This window comes from Thunnus albacares, chromosome 20 (genome assembly GCF_914725855.1).
Source record: "Thunnus albacares chromosome 20, fThuAlb1.1, whole genome shotgun sequence".
Lineage (NCBI taxonomy): Eukaryota > Metazoa > Chordata > Actinopteri > Scombriformes > Scombridae > Thunnus > Thunnus albacares.
This window is the reverse complement of record NC_058125.1, coordinates 19466467-19479915: the sequence shown is the minus strand read 5'-3', so window position 1 is coordinate 19479915 and position 13449 is coordinate 19466467. Positions and strand designations below refer to the sequence as shown.

At 39.1% G+C, this 13449-nt stretch overlaps 1 protein-coding gene across 1 annotated transcript in view; it reads right to left on the bottom strand.

Moving 5' to 3' along the window:
- LOC122971653 (glutamate receptor ionotropic, NMDA 2C-like) overlaps positions 1 to 8518 on the bottom strand; it is a 67719-nt gene extending 59201 nt beyond the window's left edge. The window contains exon 1 of the mRNA XM_044338391.1: positions 8413 to 8518. The gene's annotated coding sequence lies outside the window, so the exon portion shown is untranslated. The remainder of the gene's footprint in view (positions 1 to 8412) is intronic.
- Between the last annotated feature and the right edge of the window lie 4931 nt (positions 8519 to 13449).

Sequence of the window (13449 nt, the reverse complement as noted above, 5' to 3'; positions counted from 1 at the left end):
AATCCCTGTCATAGATGCTGCTAACAGATTAATACCTCAGTCAATACATGGTCAAAGCTAGAATGACGGCTATAAAGCAGCCTTTTTTGAGGAATAATTCATGGATCTGTGTGTTTTTGTTAAGCCTTTCTGACATGCACCCCTTTATGTTAATCTGATGGCACTTCAACATGTCGGTCTCGTGTCTGAATAAGAACCCGAGACGCTTTTTACGTAAAAGTTACAACAGCGATCTTAACATTTCTATAACACTTTCAACACTTTAAAATCTGACTTGAAAGCTGTCAGATTAAAGTAAAGACCACAGCGCCACAAGATTAAACATGTACAGAGGGAGAGAGTGTGCCTTGTTCTTAGATAACTGTTATAGATTTATTATATCAATCTCCATCTTTTATGCACAAAGAAAATTAAATCAGTTTAATACTTCTATGAAATGCTGTGGAAGAGCCAATTTTAAATTGTTGAGGAGATTCTCATCTCATTTTCAGATTTGGTGCAACTGGAGCGACAGAGTTTAAAAAACCTTCTTACAACCGCAGTAATAATCTGACCAGCCCTCTCTTCCTATATTTTCCGTTTTTATTTATGCCAAGTGCATGGATGAGTAAATGTAAAGTGGATAAGTAGAAAAGTGGAACAGTATGTTATGAGGAAGATGTTTGGCTCCACAATCTTATGGACACAGTGATGTTTTCTTCAAGATATTTGGGTTTGCAAAAAGTCAATGATGTTGCACATTTTTCCTAGATTGTGCAACACCACTGATAATATTAGAAATGTATTGAGCAGTGTCATCTGCATACAGTGACATTTTGAAAATTTGGCCATTGTGGATATATTATCAAGTCCAAATAGACAGAGGGGATTATTGGAGGGTAAACATAAATAAACCCACATCTCAAAATCTGAAATGGGATTAAGCAGATCCCCCAGGTGGTTTATAAACATTTTATACACTGCAGTGGCTGACTTAAATCATTTTATCTCTTGTAAATCCTGAAATTGTTTGTTTTGACTCACTGAGATCACTTTATTTGTCTCAACTGATCTCCACAAATATTATTTAAATGATTCATCACTAATAATCTGTTCAATAAAACATTACAAAATAAGAAAGTAACTTCCATGTACAGCTGAAGCAGAAAACCAGATTATATTTCTAACCTCAACCCCCTTTTATGCACCACCACAGCTGTGCTGCTAATTCTACAACCTTACAGAATTACAGAGTTAATATTGTTGACAGAGAGACATCTTCATATCCTGAGGGTTGAGAGATGTTTTTGCTTAACATTATTAAAGTCTGTGGATGAGAATATTTTCATATTCTGAGATAGATTTATAACCATACACAGTACCATACACAGTAATTACACCATGTTGCTGGAACCTAGAGGGGGAGTATTTGAAAATTAAGATTATATGGAAATGGTGGCCAAGTAGCACCTCCTGGATACTGGTAAATATCAATAGTTCTCTAAAGTCTTTGACGCTTTGGCCGTGAGACTCATGCAATTGACAAAGTTCTCACAATCTCACGCCATAGATGCCTTTTCTCACGCTAACTTTTGTCTTTGCTTCCTCCGATGTAAATTTTTTTTTTTTTTTTTAAGCAAAGGAACAGCAGTTTGTTTGTTTTTTTTCAAGTTCAGACAGGCTGAGGTGCAGAGCGTAACAAGGTTAAGGCAGCGTTTTTAATAGATTGTCCGCATCGAACTGAAAGCAAGGAGGGCGAGGAGCATAGATCTTTCTTAACCTATGTTTTGAAGAAAAATGTGTGTTATGTCTGGAGTGTAGTGGGTCAATTTACCACAAATAATAGTCATTTTATTATGAACAAAAATTAGTACTACTAAAATACCCCCCTATACCCTAAATGCTAATTCAAATGCTTTGGGAAATAACTGTTCACTTTTAAACCACTTAAGTGCACTGACTGACCTCTAAATGTTTAAGCAATGAAGGAAAAATCAAACCAGTTAAATGTATGGCTATATGGTATGGTATATGGCTGTATCAAGTGTTCGTTTAATAGTGTAATCTCTGGGAAAAAGCAGCATAATGGCACCTCAGATTAGCAGTGTGTGTGTGTGTGTGTGTGTGTGGTGGGGGTGGTGGTTCAGAAGTTGACAGAGTGGGTGCATCTGCTCCAGATTAGCAGCCATATACTGTAACAGAGTGTGATTATGGCATAGAAAGGATGTGAGCCACAATGTGTTGCATATGAATTTCAATCACACACAAACACGTCACACAACAACCAGCAGACTGCCATCTTTTGCCAACAGTTTTTAAAATTATTTTAAATACATACAAAAAGATTCACACAGTGGCAGCGAGAGAAAGATTAATAAAATAATGCACACTTATTTTCCAAAATTATATTCACGTGTGCAGATCAAGTGAGTGAGCGTGGCGGTGCATGAACAGGATTTCTATCATTATGTAGATTTCCAGATGGAGTGCAGCTCTGCCATCAGGGATAAAGTCTCTCCTCGCTCACTGGGACTCAGGTAGGGCTGTACATGTGTCAGCATCGACATGACTACTCACACACACACATCCAAAAATCATCCAACCGTGTACTATTAATGAAAACTTAGCATACAGCTGTAGTGATAAGTTTTTGAAGACACAAGATAGAACATTGGAGAGATGAACCACGGGAGTACTGTGTGACAGTGCACACAAATGAGGGAAGCAAAGACTTGACAGAAAAAAGGGAAAACCTGTAACAACAGAGCAGCCTTTCCTATACTCCACTGGTTGGTTCTAATATTGGTTGCAGGTTGATTTTAACAGCTTTCAAGATTATTCAAATATGATATATTGAATGATAAAAACACACTTTGCTATTGCCATACAAATGTATCATAGCTCTCTAAAAGAATTTTATAGTTATTTAGCAATTCTGAATATTTTCAAGTGGACATATCATGCTAATTTCCAGGTCTATATTTTTATTCTGGCGCTCTACTGGTATATCTTTGCATGATTTACAGTTTTAAAAAAACCCTTATTTATCTTATACTGCAGCCCCTCAGTTCAGCCTCTGTCTGAAACAGGCCATTTTAGCTCCAGTCTCTTTAAGGCCCCCCTCCTGATGAGCCAACTCTGTTTTGATTGGTTAGCTTCCAGAAGCTGCCCCTCTACAGACTTCTGGTGGCTCAAAAGGCAACATAAACAATCAGTGGAAGTCAGATGTCACTTCTTTTTCTAATTCTTTATTAGAAATGGTAACTTCTCAAATGCATCCATACATGTTTGAGCCTGAATCCAATCCAAAATACGCGAGTGGACAACATGAACAACCTGTGGAACAACCTTAGCAACAAAGGCTGAAATGGACAGCTGTTTGCGGGCAAACAATCTGACGTCAGTTCAATGGGGACATAGGGGTAACAAATGAAATGTTCAGAGCAGGCTGAAGCCTGAGCTTTGGACTTTCAGGGAGCATTTTTACATACGTTCACCTCAAGTTTTGGACCTTTGACCATGTTTAACATAGACATCCAACATTATAACAGTGTAAAAATAACAGAAAATCACAAAAAGCAGGTCATGTCTCCTTTAAGCTTATTGGCCTGTGACCATTTTTTAAAAATGAAACATCCTAAAAAATAAAAAAACATTCTTTCATTGAACTGTTCACCTCTCTGATCATGAGACCCATGACAGGTCTTGATTAAGGTGTTTCATGAGCTAAAAAATAGTTCACTGCTTGAAAGGAGTGTAAACCCAAAGGTGTCTATAAAGAGAATTAAATGTTATAATAATAAAGAAAATAAATAATATAATTATTAGATAATTATTATTATATTATGAGAGAACCTGTTGGACCACATGTACAGCTGGTGCTTCCAGTCTCATATACCTCCTGGGACATACAGTAGATACAGTGGGGAACATTCAGTCATTTTACGACTTAGCTAGAATATGATGGAGTCCCTGTACTGAGTCCCCAGGGGGCGGAAAGGAAATGAGCAGAGAGGATCTAGTTGATGGGATGAGCATCATCACCAGAGAATTATCAACATGTCTGGCTTGAACCTTGTTTTAACCGCACCTTCCAAACTGATTTGATTGCATTAATTAGGGAGCTTGAATTAGTGGGCTGGTATTAATGTAGTAGACGGTCTTCTCTCATCAACTTACTGCAGGAACGGTGCTCTGACAGCTGCATGAAACATCAGGATTCTCTAGAGCCTCATTTATGCAGACTTGAGATCATTCCAAGAAATCCCAGTGTGAAAATTTATTCTGCAGCAATGATTTCATTATTTTCTGATACTGGTATTCTGGCTGAATTTAAAATGCAAGAATTACTTCACTGTGCTTAGCTCTGACACCTGTAAGTTAATGATGTATGAAAAAATGACTGTTGCCATGTATCTTTCACCAGTGGCAGCAGATATTATATGCCATCTAGGATTTTACATGCACTCTATGGGGGTGACTTGTGTTTCTTTTACTTAAAGCAGCTATAATCAATATCTTTAGCAAAACCAATGTATCAAACGACAGTGTGTAATGTCAGAAGCGTCACTCATAGTGATCAACCTCCAGAGAATTATCACCCAACTCTGCAGCTCCCCTCGGCTTTGCAAAGCTTTATAGTGAGTTTCGGCTCATTGTTTAGCTGTCCAGCTACCATTTTAATTCACTCTCAGCACTCCCGTAGCTCTTTTTTCGGCCGCTGTACACTACCTGCTCAGCACCAAACGGCAAACAGACTGTTAGTGGAGCATTTAGCAGCTAAAGAGCCAGATATTCCCATCAGGATTTGGTAGAGAGCAAAAACAGAGCTAAAAAAGAGTGAATATTGGACTTAAGTTCACCAGGTGGACAGAAACGCGACTCCAAATGAATGATAATATTGCTCCCTAACTGCCGGATGTGGAAATAAGCAACTATTGGCTAACAAGTTCAACATATCAACTTAAAAGGTGATGATATGTCAGTGTTTTTTCTGCTGCCCAAAGTGGTCAATAAATCAGTTAATGCAGGTTTAAAGGAAGTATTATCAATATTTTTACATTAGCAATGGATCGTATGTGTATGTGTAACACTAACTCTGCAGTTCCCCTCAATGTTTTACCATCTTTGACCTCAGTGTTTTGGTTTTTCAAAGCTCACCTTTCCTGTTTTGCTTCACTCTTACCTCTCTCATCAGCATAATTTCCAGTTGCAGCAAATAAGCTCTTTTAAAAACCCACTTTACGCTACCTGCTTTGCACCAAATGGCAAACAAACAAACTCTGCAACAAGCGGGTGAACATAGCGGAGCATTTAGCAGTTAAAGAGCCAGATACTTCCCCCAGGAGTTGGTGGAGAGTAAAACAGAATGAAAGGAGAGTACATTTTGGACTTACATTCATCAGATTGCCAGAAATATGACTCCAAATTAATGCTAATGTTGCTCTGGTTCTAATAAATGTCTAAATAGAAACTGTTTGCAAACAAGTTGGCCATACCAATTCAAAAGGTGATGATATATTAATGTTGTGTTTACAGTGTGTTTCCACCCCAAGTGGCCAAAAAAATCAGGGAAAGTGTTGAGAGATGGACTAAAACATTGCTAATTGTTACTAACACACCTGATATTGGCATTTTTTTCTCCTGATAGGCTGCTAAGAAGCTCACTTTCCATCACTGCCCAGATCTCAGATTTTTTTGTCAGTGAGTGAAAATTAAACGGCAATTCAGTCTGATTATCAGGCTACACATTCACATCTGTGATTTTATATATTCAACATTCCTCCATTAACAAACTTTATGAGCAACAGATGCATGAAATTTGTTGATCAGGTGTGGTTTTTGTGCTACTCTATATTAAGCTTGTGGACACCTGGCAAACATTTTTATAAATTGTTTAAGACTTCAATACAAGTCACTACTCTGAAAAAATCAGTCAGTTTGGATTAATGAGACTCCAGTCAATCTCTGAAGTCATTTTTTAAAACAGTCACATTAATGGTGGTGAATATGACAGTATAAACACCGCCATGGAGCTTGAACCACTCTGTCAACGTCAACCAGCTCAACTGCTCCACCCTTCTTCTCCTCTTCTCATCCCTCCATCCCTCCGTCTCTCCTCCTTATGGATGACTTGTAGAAGCACGGGTTGATTTGTGAGTGTTACACATGCAGCTCACACAAGCACACGCACACAGCTAATAAACCTTCCACATACAAATTAAACTCACAATGTGAATAAATGAGTGTGTCATGCTTAACCTCTGAGCTTATTATGAAACATATCACATAATGCCTGCCACATAAATTTATCATAATTAGGGTTTTAACTGCTAATATGGCAACCGCATCTCTCTGTGGGTTCCTGCTCTCACACATAAAGATTTGACAGCTTTACAGGAAATCGTTGCAGGCCGGATGTATCGGTGGAGATGAGTGACGTTGACGGGACGGGGGCATTTCTAGATCGGCTTGGCCCCCTGCCACTCAAATGTAAAGCAATAAAAATCTGCAGCTGTACTTGCTTAAAAAAGACATTTTACACACTTACAAACACACAAAATATGCAATCATTCACATAGGCAAACACATTTATTCCTAATTATCTATGTCAGCGGTTTCTAACCTGTTTGGCCTGCGATGTCTTAAAATAAAATTACTGTCTACTTTCAGCCCCTTATGACGGGTGTAGTATGTATGTGTGGACAAGTGTTGTGAACAGCTAAATTTGTCTCATCTGATAGATTTTCAGAAGCCTGAAGCAGCAAAAGTATCCAGTATTTCACAAAAAGGCCTAAAATTTGACAAAAGTCAAAGTACATCGATAATATTTTGTGTAAAAGAAATACATTTCGTCTTGTATTAACATTTTTAATTGCCTTGTGACGCTTTGGTGACTACCCCAAGTTGGGAATCAATTGTCTATGTAACTGATTTGAGCAGCTAAAACTAACTGATACATGATGTTGCAACATGATATATGTGAACTGCATCTAGTATTTTACCAAAATTAGACAACAAAATAAATATAATTTCGCTAACAAGAAGTATTTTGTTGTTTTTTTCTTGTACTATCCCTTTAATCGTCATGTGACCACTCAGATTTATTTTGGGACCTCTTAGGGGACCTCAAACCCCATTTTGGGAACCACAGGTATATATAACTGTGAGCAGCTACAACAAACTGTGGTGCATGATGTTGCAACATGAAATACACAATCTGGAGCAAATCCCAAAGTGGGAAAAGTATCCAATATTTCAACAAAAATGTAAAAATTGGATAAAATTATTTTTTGTAGGAGACATACAGTATGTTTTCTTTTTCTTTTAATAATGTTGTGACATCTGTCTATGTAAGTATGAACTGTGCATCTAAAAGAGACTGTGGTACATGATGTTACAACATAATATATGTAAAGTGGAGCAGTTTGCAGCCTCAGGAGGGATTTTCAGAAGCCTGAAGAGGTAAAAAAAAAAATATCCAGTACTTCATTAAAAAATGCAAAAGTTAGACAAATTCCTTAAAAATAAATATAGCATACAAGAAATATGCTTTTTCCCTTTAATCATCTTGTGACCCTTCTGGTTTATCTTGGGAACCCTTGTTGGAAAGCACTGTCTATGTAATTATGAACTGTGCATCTAAAAGCCTCAGGAAGGATTTTAAGAAGGCTGAAGAGGTCAAAAATATCCAGTATTTCATCAAAAGAATGAAAATATCAGACAAAAATCCTAAAAGAAGTAAATAAAAACAATTTTTTTGCATAGTCATTTTCTGGTTCTTTTATCCTTTTAATCATCTTGTGACCCCTTTAGTTTATCTTGGGACCCCTGAGGGCCCCATACCCCATGTTGGGAACCACTGTCTATGTAACTATGAACTGTGCATCTAAAAGAAACTGTGGTACATGGTGTTGCAACATGATATATATGTAAACTGGAGCAGAGGGCTTCCTCCACTAATGGAGAAAAATGAGAGCTGCTGCATGCAGCTTATGGTGCAAATCAATGAGCATTACCAGATAACTGATACGACAGTAAAACACTGCAACTGGATCATCAATAATCCATAAGTAAATGAGTCATATTGGAGTAAGAGTGCATGTATGGATGGACTGTACACACACACACACACACACACAAACACACTCCAAACAAGCAGTTAACCACCAAAGCTCAGAGTGAAAAATGCTAATATGTCCTCTTAAAATAGTTCCTGTTATAGTAACAACTGGCTGTTCTGTTTCTGTCAGCAGCAGATGGGAGCTTTCTCTCGAGGAAACCCTTCACTTATGAAAATCGAAAGTATGACTGCAATCGTATGTGTCTGTTCTAGTCTTTTTGTCTGTCTGTCCCTCCCACTTATGTATAAACTATGAATTTCTGACAGTAGATCAGATTGACAGACTAAGAGTGTGAAGGAGAGAGACTTACCTGCGCTTTCTGCTGTCATCCAACTTCAACTCCTGCTGCTCCATCGTTCCCCCGGCTGCTTTCCTCCAAATGTTGCTTCCTTTTCTTTCTCTCTATTCCTGTTTCTTTCCTTTTTTTTCACCCGGTTTTCACCTGCCTCTCTCCCCTCTCAGCACCTGTAGGAGTACGCATTTAGACCAAGTCTCTGTGTGAGAGCGAGTGTGTGTGAATTATCAGTGACTGTGTGTGTGTGTGTGCGTGTGTTTGGCAGCTTTGGATGTCTGCACACTCCCCTGGAGGACTTCACAACGTGACAGCGATCTCACTGTTTCTCCTAAAATTCTCTCATTCTAACTCCTCACTTTCTTCTCTCACTTCTCTCTTTTTTTTTTCTGTGACAGTGACAGCATTTACAAGTGGTCACGAAGGTGAAGACAGGACATCAAAACGGGAGAGAGAAGGAAAGGAAAGTGAGGGAAAAGGAGGGTGACAGACGACGAGAGGTGCGGGAGCCCCTAGACTAGCAGCCAGCTGGAGTGTTTGTGTGTTAAGAGTGTGTGTGCATATGTGCATAAACCCACTGTGTTTAGCTCTCCGTCTGTATCCCTCAGGCTCCCCGCTGGTCGGATGAGGAGAGGAGCGAAGGGGGGAGGAAGAGTGATAAAATGCCTCTTCAGCGGAGGAGCACAAACGCCGGTAACACTTCAGCAGCAGCGGCGGCGCTTCCCCGCTGTCTCCTCCTTTCTCCCCCTCTCCACCTCCTCTGTCTCCTTTTCCCTCTCCCTGCTTGGGGGTAACAGACACGACAGATCCATGGGAAGTTAGAAAATCTCACAGACGGATAAAGAAAGGTCCTGAGCACACTCTCTGCATCTTCGGAGCAAAAGTTTTTCCCTCTTTTTGTCCAGTTATCAGCCCCTGTGGTGATGGTACTCCATCGCAGTAAGGGATCCCCTCAGTTGATGATGATGTGCCTCTTCAGGTCCTGTGTGATCAAAAAGGATGAGGGGAGGATAAGATTTGGTTCTGGGCCCCCCTCCCTCTTCACCCTCTTTCCCATATGGAGGCGAAGTGATCCAGATGTTGGTTGACGGCGGGAGCGTCAGGAACACGGAGAGAACAGCGGGACAGATGGCAGGTCTGCGGGGTCGGGCCGGCTGTGCACTAGCAGGTCCTCATCCTGTTGCACTGATTTGTTTCTTTGTTTTTTTCTCCACCAGAGTTTCTCTCTCTCTCTCTCACCGTCGCGCCGTTCATCTGCCGGTGCTGTCACACCAGTAATCCCGCTTTCCATTTCCTCTTTAACTCCATCTTTTCTTTATCTCTCTCTCTATCTCCTCTCACTGAGGGGCTGCATGTGAGTCCTGATAATAATGGTGTGAGGATTTAGCCTGCCTCCCTTCCTCTCCTCCCTCTCGCTCACTTCAGCGCAACCCCTCCTCCTCTCCCAGCCCACTTTGCTCCCGTTTTCTCGGTATTATTCACCTTCTCTCCTCGCATCATCCTGTCATGTATCCTGCCTTCTTTTCCCTAAATCACCTCACCATATTGCGCTGTCGTTTCATCCCCTCTCTCTGTCTTTTTTTCTCTTTTCCTTTGCCTTCAACAGGTCTGAAATGAATCCTATTAAAAGTATTGTTTTTCCAGTCAGGACCCCCAGGCACTGTCCATTGCTTATGGGTGTGAATACATTTTAGTCCATAATCAAAGTCCATAAGCCAAACAAACATACATTTACCTTAGTTTGACAGGAGGCACATAAGCCAGTCACCTATAAACAAAGAAACAAAGCAAATATCACAGTGAACTCAGTAGTGCTGAAACATTGAGTCAATTAAAGGGGCAATCCTGCAGCGGCTCTGGAGGAGCTTTTTAAAGAAAATAACCTCTCATGATACCATCACAGTTTTCTCACTTTGGAAACTGAAAGTCTACGTTACAAACAGGGGGTTTAAAAGATATAGGCATTTACTAGACAGAGGAAGTGAATTTTATCCTTGTGTTATTTGCATGAAGTTTACTGCAAAACTGTTTGTGCGGTCTTTGTTTGTTCGGCCCGAACAGCCAGTACAGACAGTACAGATATTAGCTTTGGCTAGCTATCAACATACGCACCGACCGTGTGTGTGGTGCATGTTTGTGTGAACTCACCAGGAAATCCGTGTCTTTCTTTTATTTCCCTCCAGTTTCTCTCTTTTTTCCTCGCATCTCTGTATATTCTTGAAGTAGATTCATAAATCTCTGCGATAAGCATGAATTTTCCATTTAGCTTGAAACATTGGACATGAACGATTCTTTGGATCTCTTCGTGGGGCCTAGCTCACCGCCAGCTTTCATCTTTCCGTTTATTTGACATGTACCACTTTTAAAATTTGCTTCATGCTCTGTCTTAGCACTCAAAAACAAAAGATGCTGTCATATTGCATTATGGGAAATGTAGGATCACTTGAAAGTCTCCAAATTTTGTGAGAGTGCAGAACTAGAGCATCACTTTAATTGATTAGTTAGTTGAAAGAAAATTGATCAACAATATTTTGATAATTGATTGATTATAGAAGCACATTGCATTCACCAAAGGAAGAAAAATTGGAGGCCTTATATCATCATGATGACTTAGTCGTCATTATGACTAATAATTATAATATAATAATAAAAACTATACCAGGTGTTTAACAAGCAAAAAATGCATTCACGTTTTAAAGCTTCTCAAATTGACGATTTTATATTTTTCTCTGTTTTGTCGTTGTAAAATTAATATCAAATAAATAAAATGTAAGGAACAATTTCAACAGTCAACAATATATGCAGCATAGAAAAAAACGCTGCAAATTCAGAAAACATGAAAAAAATAGTGAAACGCTGTAAGTTGTACAAAAAAAAATGGAAGTTTATGGAAGACGGGTATTTTGATGAGGCAAATGTGATGGAAAATGAGCTAAATATGTTACAGCGTTATGAGATGCAGTTGAAACCTCTGAAGAGCTAGTGGACGTTTGAGTTGAGATGTTTCTTTTTAATTTGAACATTCTAATTTTATGATGCGATGTACATCTAGCACTGTGGCCTTGTACTAATTACAGGCATGTCAATCAGTTTTTAGTGTCTTCTAGAAGCTGTGTGTATCTGTTTTATCTATTTGTAGTGGGGTTTCTTAAGGCAACATATGTGTTGTCAGAGTGGCGAAGATTTGCTCATTTGCTTGTGTTTCATTAAGTTCCAGTGCATTTAGCTTTTTATGGACTCTGTGTCACTATTTTCTTATATTTTATCGCCTGAAAAATTCATCAAAAAGATAATCGACATATTAATTAATATGAAAATAATCTTTGGTCACAGCTGTAAAGTCAGCACATTTAGCTTGGATTAGAGAGACAGACACGAGCCAGTAAAAGCAAAGAGACAAAGCAAATATCACAATGAACTTGGAAGTGCTACACCCATACAAATGTGTCTCTCTGTATTGTCTGCTGCTCATCTCATTCACGGATCAAAGTGCTCATTGTGAAGGCAATCATCTGCCTGTGAGGAAGCTGAAAAGCAGGAAAAATCAATCCATCATAATTCTCACTACTTTCGTTCTGCAGAAAGAAACACACAGTTTTTAAGTAATGTTGACTGGAATCGTGTTGACATGCATAAATGTGTGTGTCTGTGTGCTGAGAGCAGAAAGTAGTGAGTAATGCTGAGAGCGAGAGAGAAAGAAAGAGAGAGAACTGTCTGCCTCTTACTTTTTTCCTCTCTTCATGGCTTACTTGTGACAGTAATTTCACTGAAGAGAGACAAACAATTTCACTTTGCTCTCCTCCCCTCTTTCACTCACATTGTCAGACAGGCGTTTCATAATTTTAAAGAGCGCTGTCTTTTGCAGGTTACCATCACTCCTAATAAAAGCTGTTTTCTTCTTTTTTTTCCTCACTAGGCAGCTTGGTCAGGTGACAGGCCTTTTAACACAGCGCTATAAATACAAATGAGTGTTAAAATAGAGTGTTTGAGATGTGAGATGTGTGACTGAGGTGTCTATATCTGTATGGGATGTGTGTAGCAGATACAGTGATACCTCTGAAACATCTGTCTGCTATTGTCTGTAATTCATCAAAGGATAGACTCTCTCTCTCTTTCTCTCTCTCTCTCTCTCTCAGCAGCTGGACAGTGCGTAAACCAGCCCTGCAGAGAACATATGTTCTCCGGCCAGCAGCCAGATCAGATCTACAGATTAACTCAGATTGATTCAGCGAGTAACAAAATTATGTTCGCTGGGAAAAGCTTGCTGGGTGACAGGCAAATAATTAATTCTACAATTTTGTGTGTTGTCAAGAAGGATTTGTGTTATATATGTTTTGTGAGACGTGGATTTGTTGAGAACCCATACTGTGTGCGGATACAGTATTGGTTCTCTGAGATTGTCAACAAATCCAGAGTATATGCAGCGGAACAGCTGCAGCTGTCCTGTACACACTGTCCTGCATTTACACATTGCATCATCATACTGTGTAGTGCCAAAACAATTAGTTCAACAGTAATTTTGATAATAAATTCATCTTTTAAGTCACTTTTTCAAGCAAAAATGAAAAACATTTTTAGTGAGGATGTTCTGCTTCATTGTGACTTCTGTATCTTTGGGCTTTGATGGGACAAAAGAGGCAATTACAAGATGTCATCATGGGCATTCTTCACTAATTTCTGACATTTCAAGACTGTCGTCTCAAGAACAACAACAAGTCCTCAAAATCAAACAACAAAGTACGTCGATGGTCCGTGCACTCCAGAACGACATAAAGAAGCGTTTTCTGATCTGATGCCCCTACTTGGCAGTTATCAGCAGGACGACATAATTTGTCTGTGCCAAATCCATTACCACTGTTGAAAAATACATACTTTTTATGATGTTATAATGCTATGGTTAAGATTTGGTTATGTTTTGGCACAAAAAACACTGTTAGGTTTAAGAAAAGGTTTAGGGGGTTAGTACTTTAAGGTTAGGATTAGGAGTGTCACCGTATACGATGTTGACGATAACCATGATAATACACATATGATAATATCATGTAAATAATCCAG